The 11,862-nt window shown below is 55.0% G+C and overlaps 1 long non-coding RNA gene across 1 annotated transcript; it reads right to left on the bottom strand.

Moving 5' to 3' along the window:
- Positions 1-975: 975 nt before the first annotated feature.
- On the bottom strand, positions 976-11,628 carry LOC124963457 (uncharacterized). Its single transcript, XR_007104742.1, has 3 exons — positions 11,520-11,628; positions 1,831-3,662; positions 976-1,508 (listed from the first exon to the last, which is right to left on the bottom strand). It is a non-coding gene; the product is annotated as an uncharacterized LOC124963457 (long non-coding RNA).
- Between the last annotated feature and the right edge of the window lie 234 nt (positions 11,629-11,862).

Below are 11,862 nucleotides of genomic sequence, written 5' to 3' on the forward strand. Positions count from 1 at the left end.
TAGCAATGAACCATCCAAAATGAAATTAAGAACATGATTCCAATTTATAATATTGTCCAAATAAAGTACTTAGAAATAAATTTTACAAAAGAAATGCAAGGCTGGTGCTCTGAAAAACTATAAAATATGGTCACAAGAAGTGAATGGAAAGTTCTCCCATAGTCACAGGTCAGAGACTTAAAATTAAGGCTGTTACGGTGACTGTTCCTGAAGTCGAACCAGAGGCGTGGTGTGACCCCATCAAAATCCCATCTTATTTTTGTGAGAAATAGTTAAATCCATCCTAAAATTCCTGTGGAAATACAGGGGACTTGTAATGGGCAAAATAATCTTGATAAAGAACAAAGCTGGAGGAACCATGCTCCTAGATTCTAAGTCTTCCTATAAAGCCACAGTACTCAAGACAATGTGGAGCTGACACAGGGCTCAGCATATAGATCAATGGAACAGAATCAAGAGTCCAGAACTAACGACATTTAGATCCGATCGATCTTTGACAATGGAGCCAAAATAATTCACTGGAGTAAGAATTGGTATTTCAATAAATGGTGCTGAAACAACTGGACACACACATTCAAAAGAAATTAATTTAAACACCTGCTTCACACCAAATACAAAAATTAATTCAAAATGAGTCAAAGACTTGAATTAAAGAGTGACAACTATAAAACTCATATTAAAAAACAGGGGTAGGATGGGGTTGTGGCTCAGTGGTAGAGCACTTGCCTGGCATGTGTGAGGCACTGGGTTCGATCCTCAGCACCACACATAAATAAATAAAATAAAATAAAATAAAAGGTATCGTGTCCATCTACACCTAAAAATATTTTTAAATGGGTATAAATCTTCATGATGCCCGAATAGATGATAAATTCATAGATATGACACAAAAACCACAAATTATAATCCATTGGAATTAATCAAAATTTATTTATATACATATATATATATTTATTTACAGTGCAAGGGATTGAAACTTGGGCCTTATGATGCTAGGCAAGTGCTCTACAACCAGGTCACATTCCCAGCTTTGAAATTCATCAAAATTTATAAAAGACACCATCAAGGAAATGAAAAGACACCCTGAAGAAAGGGAGGAAATATTCGCAAATCTTCTATCTCATAAGGGACTTGTACACAGAATATGCAAAAGAAGTTTACAATTCAATAATATAAGACAAATAACTCATTTAAAAATGGGCAAATAATATGAATAGACACTTCTCCAAAGAAGATGAACAAATGTCCAGTACAAGAAGTAGCTGAAGAGATGCTCAGTGTCATGAGCTAGTAGGGAAACGCAAATCAAAACCACAGTGGGTAGCGCTTCCCATTCGCAGGGAGGACTATAATCAACAGGGGGGTGATAAGGGGTATTGGGAGGATGAGGAGGAACTGGAACTCTCCTGCTCGCTCCAGAACTGTACAACGTGAGCTGCTTTGGGAAATAGTCTCACAGTTCCTCCGACATTGAACATGGAGGACCATGTGATCCAGTGTTCCAACTCCTAAATACACACCCCAAAGAGAAGGAAACATTCAATTAGAAAGCAGGAAACATTTAAAAGAAAAAACTCGAATGTGAATGTTCACAGCACTGTTATTTACAATAGCCCGACATGGAGTAATGCAGATGTCTGTCAACCTGAGACCGACCTCAGAGGCAGGCCCAAGCAAGACAGACCTGGAAAGATGAACTCGCAAAGATCCGCAGCCCAAGAGGGGCAGAGTAGGGGACAATTGGTCTTCAGGGGTCCAGAGGGTGGCCACTCTGGGATTGTAGTTTGAGTGACGTGGAGCCCGGAGAGGCAAACCCCATCCTCTGTTTACCTCCTCTTTTCTCTTCGGGGAGATCTCTTGCGGGCTCAGAGCCCACTCCAGACTGGGAGAATCCTGGGCTTCTCTTGCAGCTGGGAGGCATGAGGACATTGCCCAGCTGGCATATGTCACAAAGAAACAGGCCCAGTGGGGACGTCTCCAGGATCCTTGACCCCAGCCTCGCTCCTGGAGCTAGGTGCACCCAGCAGGGGTACCACTCCCCAAACTCCAGGAAGGGGCTTCCAAGGGGAGCATTTGTGCCAATGCAGGAGGTGAAAGTCTGAAGTCCACACGGCCCCCTGGATGGAGCCCCCCGTCTGCAGGGTCCAGGCCTGTGGAGGGGAGCACTCAGATGGCAGGATCGCAACCACAAAGGCAGCAAGGTCAGCAGGGGAGCAGACAGCACAGGCTCAGGAACGGGGCCACTGAAGGGGAGGCAGGAGGGAGAGAGGGGAGCAGCAGCTAGCCAGACAAGATGGCAGGACTGGGACCATGACACAGAGGGACAGCCAGGCTCTGAGCCCCACTGGACAGAGTGGCTGGAACCAGAGGCCCTCACCCCCATTCCTCAGTTGTGTTCCGGCACCTAGTAGGTGCACAAGAAGGGGCTCTGCAGTGCTGCCGCTGCCCTGGCTTCAAGTGCAAAGCAGCTCCCACTCCCTCCCTCCTTCCTCTGCATGGCCTCGGCCTCCCTGGTCACCCACCTTGCCCACACGGGGAGCCTCCCCTGGCTGGACCAGCCTTTTTCCCTTGCTACTCAGTTGCCAGGGGAGAATTCATTTCCTGCAAACCTGTTCTCACATCACTCCGCTCCGCTGATCAGTATTAATGAAAACAATAACCGAGGTTTACGGGCAGATATCGTGGCCAGGCGCTGTGACGTGCACTTCCAGCCATCACCTTTCCGAAGCTCATGGCAGTTCATAAAGGGCTGAGCCGTCCCCAAGGAGCCCAGTTTCTTCAGCAGGAGGGGCTCCCAGGGACTTCCTGGACCCGAGGCAGCTCCTGGAGCGGGCAGTGGGCCCTCAAATTGTCTGGCTCTGGAGCTGTGCTGGGCTGGCCTTGGACCTCATGCCCTCCATGGGCTCAGCCTTCCTGTCTGCAGGACAAGGGGACTGGGGGAGCCAGGTGCTCCCGGGGTCCCTTCTCACCTGTGCTGTGATTCTGCCTTAGGTGGCAGTCTCCGGAGCGCTTCCGTGCTTAGGGGAGTCCTCATTCCATCGCTTCCATTAGTACAGACGCGTATTTTTAACATCCCCCAGTGTCCTCAATTTGCTTTCTCATTTTCATCCTCATTTCAATTACCCCTTGGGACTTGGAACCTAATTTTAGCGAAGGTCAAATGCAGTTTCTTGGGGCAGCCTCCTTTCCGCACACTCACCTTGGCAGAGACAAGAACAGCAGCATGCTCCGAACCATTTCCATCCCTGGCATCTGGGTTTAGCTTGGGGGCTGAGGGTGGGGACCCCAGACTTGGCAAGAAAATGCTCACCTGACCTCCACCTGGAATCCGGCTGGTGGACACTGGCCTGGGTGCCTGTTAGACCCCAAGTCACCTGGCAGAGGCCTAGGAGCTGCCCGAGCCCTGTGGTATCTGCTGCGACCTCTCATTTGTATATGTGGAAGCTGAGGCACTGAGGGGTCTCCTATGAGGAGGCCAAGATTCAGTTAAATTTCAAGCCTCAGTTCTGTGACTTAGTCCCAAGAATGCCAAAAGGAGAGGGGGTCACCCCCAGCACACGCGGGCTTCAGGCTGCATCCACAGCAAGGCAGCCACTGTCTGGTAGGCGGGAGACAGCACCTCCTTTGCTCTTCCTCAGCTCCACGGCTGGCTCAGGATGGGCCTGGCATGGAGATAGATAGAAACCAGTGGTTCATCATCTCACAGCAAGGTGTGGGTCCAACCTGCCATTGTAGAGCTGTAGATGAACTTGAGTATTATTAGGAACACCAGGTTGGATAGCAAGTGCCCTGTTTGAGTGGTTCCCAAGAATCTGCTGTGCCAAGAAAAAGAGGTCACTTGTCAGGAAGCAGAGACTTGGAAAGCGCAGGGGTGGGTGGAAGGGGTGCAGGTGACAGGCCAAGGCAGAGCTTCAAGAGCACTGGTTTCCTGAAGTGGCCCATGTGGGCTTGATGTGGACTGTGAGGATGACGTCTCGAAGCACCAAGCTCCAGACTCTCTGTCCCTGAGCTGTCCTCACCCTCATCCCAGCCAGGCACCTTCAGTGGCCTTGGGCAGCCTTCGGGGACCTGCAGGTCAGCTCTCCCCCATCCTCTCCCCTGTGCGACCTCTGCCACAGCCACAGGCCAGGACTCTTTCCCTCCTGATTGCAGGGCCAGGGGCTCCCGCTGCCTCGTGAGTGTGAGGAGGCAGGGCTTGCAGCTGCTGACTAATCTGCAGGTCGGGGCTCCGGACACCGTAGCCACCGGACTGCGGCTCTTAATTATTGGAGCCCCTGGAGAAGAGCGGAGGCTCAGGCCCCCCCAGAGAGGTTCCTAGCACCCTCAGCCTGTGGGAGTGCGGGACTGTAAACCAGGTCTTCGAGGGAAGGATGCTCTTGGAGTAGGGAGCAGGGCGTGACCTCGGAGAGAAGAGGCCATCTCCCGGGCCTGGAGACCTCGCTCGCCGGGGAGCTGGGTCCACCAGTGCCTGTGTGTCAGCCTATCTCAAACCCCGCCTCAGGGGGACCACCCCTCTCGCTCAGATGTAGTCTCCTGGACACATAGGTGGGTGGACACTCCAAACAGGCAAGTGGAAAGGGGCCAGGAAGGAGCCTGTGGCAGCAGAGCTTCAACCTCAGCTTCTTTGCTGGGGAGGGTCTCGAAGCCCCTCTCCAGGCCCCTGCCCCTCCCGTCCTCGGCCAGGCTCCACTACTCCTTTCCACCTAGAGATGCTGCCTCAGGTCCCCGTGTGCTAGCCTCCCTGTCCTCTCTCCCAACACTTCCCTGTACACCTTGACCGTCTCTGCCTCGGCCCTCTACTTCCCTGGTATGGATTTTTTAATGTGTGCGTGTATGTGTGTGTGCGCGTGTGTGCGTGCCCATAGGTAAGGGCCTGTGGGTGGGTATGCTCACGCACATGGGTGTGTGTGGGTTTGCACATGCTGTGGTGTGAGGCCTTCTGAGAGCCAGGGTGCCCCTGGACGCACACACCTGCATTAAGGGGACTTCACAGGGAGGCCAAGGTTACCAGCCTCATTTGACCCCTGAGGACACTGAGCTTCAGACTTGCTGAAGGCCTTAGGCCTCTCCACCTTGGTGTACTGGCTACCTCTTCCACAGGGTAGTGGGGTCTGTGCTGGTGGGTGTGACCACGATGTGCAATGGTGGACATCCACCGGGCCGTGAAACCACGGGGGAGGGACAGAGGAAGTTGGGGTCCTCGAGGGCAAGCCATGCTCACCCCTCTGCAGTGCCTCTTGCTAACCTGGCACATCACACATGGTAGGTTCTCAGTGGCTTCAGGCTGGGCCTCAGGCGTGTGGGTACAGGTCCCCTTGCACCAGCACTGTGGGTGGGACCTGTCTATTCACAGCAGGGGGCCTCAGGTAGGGGGCCAGCCTCTCCCAGAAGGGACAGGGCAAAAGAGACATCACCTTCAGCCCTGGGACATCTTCAGGAGAGTCAGCATGAACCCGCCTCAAGGGGCAGCCCTCCCATGGACACACATGGCTACGGGTGGGCAGGCGTCATGGAAATTTCCTCCTGTGACTCTGCTTCCCAGAGCAACCTGCCTCACTGCTCCTGCCACTTGCTACAGCTCAGCCTCCTAATTGCACGGAGCCCATGAAAGCTTTTCAGAGCCTCTGGGATCTTTTTGCTATTTTTGCCCTTCCATTTGGAAGAGAAGTAAGTGGGTGTGGAAGTGTGACCTGAGCACCCTGGAGCCCGTGGGGTGGAAGCCCGAGGAGGCAGGAGGCCCCGCCCCCGCCCCGCGGGGAGGCCACCCCCTGAAGCCTGGGCTGCCCGAAGACCCTGCAAAGAGCTGGGTCTGTGGAGGAAGGGGACATTGTGAGACTATGAGAACCCACCAAAGAGGAAAGTTCACCTGGGGAAGCAAGTCCTACACCCAGTGAATCGTCCAACCGCAGGTGGTGGAGAAACGCCAGTCCCAAAACCCTGCTGGTGACCTATGCTCCTTCCTGCCTCCCCAGCTTGAGGCCTCTGAGGACCCAGGGCCTTGGTCCCTTGACCTTCCTCTACCAGAGTGGGGTGGTAAGGGCCTGCTGCAGCATGGGCAGGGGCCCCCAGAGGGTCTACCAAGTGGAATGTAGGGGGGAGCATCCAGGCCAGAGAGACAGCCACGACGTGCATGTGGATAGCAGAGTCCCAGAACTTCAGGATGGCTCTGCCCCCAACTGTGCAAGTCCCTGGACAAGTCACAAACCCCCTGTGAGCCTCAGTGTTCTTACCAGTAAAGAGAAGGTGGAATCAAGGACCTCGACTGCACTACATTCATTCGAAGACAGGAGAAAAGTGGTCTCATCTCTGGGGGAGGGGACGGTAGGCATGGCCCTCGTTCTGGCCTTCATTGCCTTGTGGTCTTGTAGGTGTGGCTGGACCTCCCATCAGGCTCAGCGGGCATGGTAAGGATCGGCCCATGAGCAGTGTGTATGGATGGGCTTTGTCTACCCGCAGTGCTGTCCGTGTGCACTGAGTGCGTCTGCTGCTGTTAGTTAGCAGCAGTTCTGAAAGACCTGTCTCCTTCCAGAGGACTGGCCTCCAGGCCTTTCTAGCAGGTTAGAAGGCCTGCAGTCACCAGAGACACCAGAGGGACCTAGAGATCGCCTTGACCTCTCCACACCCTTCCCGTAGAGGAAGAAGAGAGGTTTCCTAAGTCAGTAGCGAGGCCCCGTCTCAGGTCTATTTCCTCCACCCGGAGATTCTGCCAGGGGCTCCCTCAGTGTGTCCTGGGAGGCAGGGTCAGTGCTGGGGGAGCCCAAGCTGGGGGGCAGCCCCTGTGTGCACAGAGGAAGCACAGGTGGAATGATGTCAAGTTCGAGTGCGGGGGTAGCTCTCTCTGACACCAGATGGGTGACCTTGGACAAGGACACACTTTGTATCCTTCCTTGGAAATGGGAAGAGAACAAAACCAATTCTGGGGGTGAGAGGGCAGCCCCGGAAAGGCTCGCCCACCGCCAGGAGGAATGCAGAGCCAGCCTGCGGCAGCGCTTTTAGAAGCACATCCCTGGCACAAGGCCAGAGCACTCGCTCTGGCCAACTCTTCCTCAGACAGGCAGCAAGAAGGAAAGTACATTCCGCCTCTGGCTGGCCACAGGGGCGTCCTGTCCACCACAAAGGCTGGACAGCAGGATATGTCCAGGGCAGCTGCTGGCCACCTATTCTGACTCCTGCCAGCTGAGGCTGAGCCATGGTGCCTCGGGCACAGGAATAGGCTACAGAAAGGCGAGAGGTGACCTGGGTGTTTCCATAGCATCTGTGCACAAGACCACCACAGCCAGGGCCTCCAGTCCCATGCCATTGCCCCCTCCACTGCCACCTGGGAAAGGAGGAAAGGGGTCCGGGTGATGGCGTTTGCTTCATGCCATGCAAATTCCCTCCTCACCCTTCCCTTTGCGGGTGGGAGACGTCACACTCCTCCAATCAGACCGCTCAGCTGCACACACCCAGGCGGGCTGGCAATATTATCTACAAAGAGAATTGTCTATGGATTTGGGGACTAAAACTAGAAAGCATTCGGCTTGATAAATGTCACCTACCTAAGGCATTTTCAGAAACATATGCAGCAGCAGCCCAACCAACAAACAATGTCAAAGGAAGCCAGCTTCAGGCTGCCCTGTAAGTAATGGCTTTGTACTTTTCCAGGATGCTCCGGAAATGGCCCCCCAGGGACCCATTGCAGAGCCCCGGCATGACTCACCGCACCGCTGCAGCCCATTACCTGAGCTCAGCCACGACGCTCAACTCACAAGACTGGATTTTTCTGGACATTATTCTCCTTGGGGTTGGGACCTGCCTGCCACAACAAGGGGACACCACACTCTAGCTCATTCCCAACAGGTCTGAACTGCAGATGGAGGGGCTGCCTCCTATTGCCAACACTCCCCTGGCTCTGACATCCATCTCAGTCCCTAGGTGCTCTGGGTACCATGAGGTAGTTGGAGCTGACTGAAGAGGAGCCGGAGGGCACCTAGCAATGTCTGGCTAAGCTGTTTGGGGGTCCAGCTCTGCATATGGATGAAGAGAGTCCAGACCTCCCAGTCAGTTGGTGAGGGAGGGGGCTCCGACGGGAGCGGGGCAGGTCAGGACCCAGTGCTCTCTCTATCTTTAGCCTGGGCTGTCCCGGAAGAAGGTCCAGTGGGAGGGCCATGTCCTCAGCTGGCTGCCTGTAGACTCCTGGGCAGCTGTGGGGGGCAGGTGATCAGAGATCCAGGGAGGCCTGGGCAGGACGGAGGGACAGAGGGGAGGTGCCAGGGGCAGAAGGTGTGAGGACAGTGCTGTTTGTGCTGGGAAAAGCCAGAGTGGAGGACTCTGCCTTAGGCAGAGGGCAAGGGGCAGCTGACCACCTGGGAGTAGCCCTGTCGCCAAGACTGCAGGGTGCTTGTGACCCTTCATTTAGGCAGAACCGCTTCGAAGCAGCTGGGGTATAATAGAAACCATGGTGGACTTTGTTTTAGGCCCTGGAATTAAGCATCCAAACAGGGTCCCTTTTTTGTTTTTTGTTTGTTTGTTTTTGTTTTTAGTACTAGGGATTGAACTCAGGGGCACTGGACCACTGAGCCACATCCCCAGCCCTATCTTGTATTTTATTTAGAGACAGATCTCACTGAGTTGCTTAGTGCCTTGCTTTTGCTGAGGCTGGCTGAGATCCTCCTACCTCAGATTCATGAGCCACTGGGATTACAGGAATAAGCTGCTGCGTCTGGCCAGAGTCCTTTTGAGGAGGCAAGAGGGCACTTTCTATTGTTGACTTGGGTAATAGACATGAACCAGAACCTTCTAAGACTTGTGGTCATGTGCTAGAAGACTGGTCCTAACAGTGATTCAGCCCTTGCCCTCCACTGCCACCAAGCACACACCTGACTCTCTGGGTCTCAAACCTCTCATGGGTGAAATAGGTGCAGTAACACAGAGTGCAGGGACCAAGGGCTGGGATGGGAAAACAGGTGAGGCTCCATTTTCTAAGTGTGAAGCACTAGCCAGAAGTCACGGTTCACTCCCTGTCCGTGACCAGATTGCACCAGGATGGGAAGCACAGGAGGTAGAGGGGATGCGCCCGCTTCAGGGATGGTCCTGAGATGACGGGGAGGACATCTCTGCGGGCAGCGAGCTAGCGAGGAGCCCTTGGAGAATTCCACCTGGAAACCCAGGGCGGAGATGTCAGTCTTGCCCAGTGTCCCAGGGTCACCGCCCAGGACGTTCCCAACAATGTAGTCAGATGGAAGAGGCTTGGCACCTCCCAGTTGTGAATGAGGAAACTCAGTCCCCAAGAAGTTGAAGGACTTGCCCACTGTCCTGCAGCATCACCAAAATCAGAACTGGACCTCTGGAGCCCAGTCCAAGACTAATGCCCCCAGACACTAGGAACTACTGGCCAACGGCCCTGCTCCCTGACCCACTGGATCCTGGTCCCAAGAGGGAATGAAGACCCAGAAGTTGAAGCAGCAGCTCCAGGGCCAAGAAGGGAGTAGGACCCTCCTCTGCCCAACTTCAGCCACAGCCTCCCTGAAGGATGTCCCCAGAAACTAGGGAGGGTCTGACCAGGAGCCCAGCAGAGGCGGAGCAGCGGAAGCCCACCTTGAGAGTTTGGCGATATGAGGTCAGAACACCCCACTGACTGGGTTGGGGAATCTGCCTCTCCCTTAGGTGACCCTGAGGGACTTTGCTCCTTCCTGGAGGGTGTGGCCCACTGGCCCCCTGTAGGGACCACTGTCCCTGGAACCTGGGGCCACTGTGGTCTCCCTCTGGTTCCCTGCAGTGAGGCCTCTCACAAGTTCACTGGCTTGGGGGAAGGCATAGCTTCTCTCCGGTCCAAAAGGTGACGGTGGGTGAGTCCCACATCTTCCCCAGAGGCAGAGCTGTGAGGGCCACAAGAGAAGCTCTTTCTCAAAGGACCCAGGGAGGCAGGACCAGAGGGACCACGCTCCGCCTTCCCGTGCAGCCCAAGAGAAGCCCTGCTGACCTGGTCACTGTGCCCCTCACACCCTCAGGCCTGCTCCCTCACCTGGCCCCTCAGCCTAGCCCCTCGTTCCTCAGGAGCCCCCTCCCACCATGGCCACCCTCCACGTGAGGCCTCCCAGGTCTCTGCCACCTGTGCTTCCTGGGGCTCCCAATCAGGGCATACAAGGTCAAGGTCAAGATCTGTAGCCATCTATGCCTGACAGTTCCAGGGGACCACAGGCAAGATATCTTCCCTCCTGGCACAGTCCAGGCCAGGAGGAAAGATATGGCAGGATCACCTCCCATCACTACCCTCCCTCCTGCCTAGAGCCCTGCTGGCATCAGAGGAGGGGCCGGAGCACCAGCAGGACCTCCAGGGTGCCTTCCAGGTGGCCTTCCAGGTGACCTTCCAGGTGGCCCTCCAGGTGCCTTCTTCCAGGGTGTCTGGGCTGCTCCCATGAGGAACCCTGATCCCAGCTTTCTCTTTCCCACCCTCACCTCCCCGCGGGAATCACGGCGTCTCCTCGAGGCTGCAGGCATTTAATACTGCAGCTCCACACACGCACACACATGCACACATGTGCGCACACACATATGCATGTGCACACGCTCCCACACACACACAAGTTCATACACATACACACTCACACATGTTCACACATGCATACACACATGTTCACACACATGCACATGAGCACACACATGTGCACACACTCCCACCCACATGTTCACACACACATGTTCACACATGCATACACATGTTCACACATACATACATGTGCTCACACATGCGGCCATACACGCACACACATTCACACATGCATATACACTCATACACATGTGTGCACGCACATACATGCACACACGCACACACTCATACGCTCACAGATATTCACACACATAGTGCACTCTCGCACATGCACACACAAATATTCCATGCACAACTCACCCAATCACAAATATACACCCTCACACTTAGCACTCACTCATGTGTAGAATGCTCACACACTCACGAATACACACACACACTCTCAAACACACATACACACAACACACACACACTCAACCCTCGCACATGCCTACGAAATTCACCTACCCTCACTCGAAGGCACAGCACTCCCGCTCACACCTGCTCACTCATTTGCACACTCACTCTCAGCCTCATCCACCCTGCTTTCCTGTCCCCAGCGCTAGTCCTCCCTGCTGGCCTAGCCCGCTCTGCCTGGGTCAGACCCTGCCCTCCCCTGGCAGGGAGCTCTCTCAGGGCAACGGCCCATCCAGCCCGGGTGCTTTGAGGCGCCCAGGGAGCTCCAATGCAGAGCCCCCTCAGCCCCTGCCTGGCCTCAGCCTGGCCCCACCCCACGGCCCCCAGCTCTGGCCAACCTCCGCCCTGGGCTTCCCGGCTGAGCGTGAGAGTATTTGTTCAGAGCGTTGCTGTTTGCAGAGCACCGGCCCAGCTACGCTCCGTCCACCTCCCCACGAGAAGGGCAGGATTATCCTCCTGCACAGGTGGATACCCGCGCAGGGAGCCACCCTGCCTGCCCGCCCCTGCTGCACCCCACATCCCCAGTGCTCCTCACAGCTGCCAGCTGCCTGCATACGTGCTCAGCACCTCCCGAGGCGGCACTTCCAGTGCGGGGAGCCCTGACTTCCAAAAGTGCTTCCTCAATTTCAGCCACAGGAGCTTCCTTGGTAGTCCCAGGGCCTGCCGGGAGCCCACATGCGCAGAGGTGGAAGCGGCTCACGGCCTCCTGCAGCCTGAACAGCCAGTTCCCTCGGCTTGTCCCCTGCAACCTGCTTTCCACCTGACTGGCCTTAGGGCAGGAATAAGTAGCATTTCTGGTTTGAGGTTTTGGGAAGAAGGCCTGAAAACTTTGGTAATTCCGACTTAATAATGAAAATAAGAGTGTCAGTCTCTGCACA

The sequence above is a fragment of the Sciurus carolinensis genome, chromosome 13 (genome assembly GCF_902686445.1).
Source record: "Sciurus carolinensis chromosome 13, mSciCar1.2, whole genome shotgun sequence".
Lineage (NCBI taxonomy): Eukaryota > Metazoa > Chordata > Mammalia > Rodentia > Sciuridae > Sciurus > Sciurus carolinensis.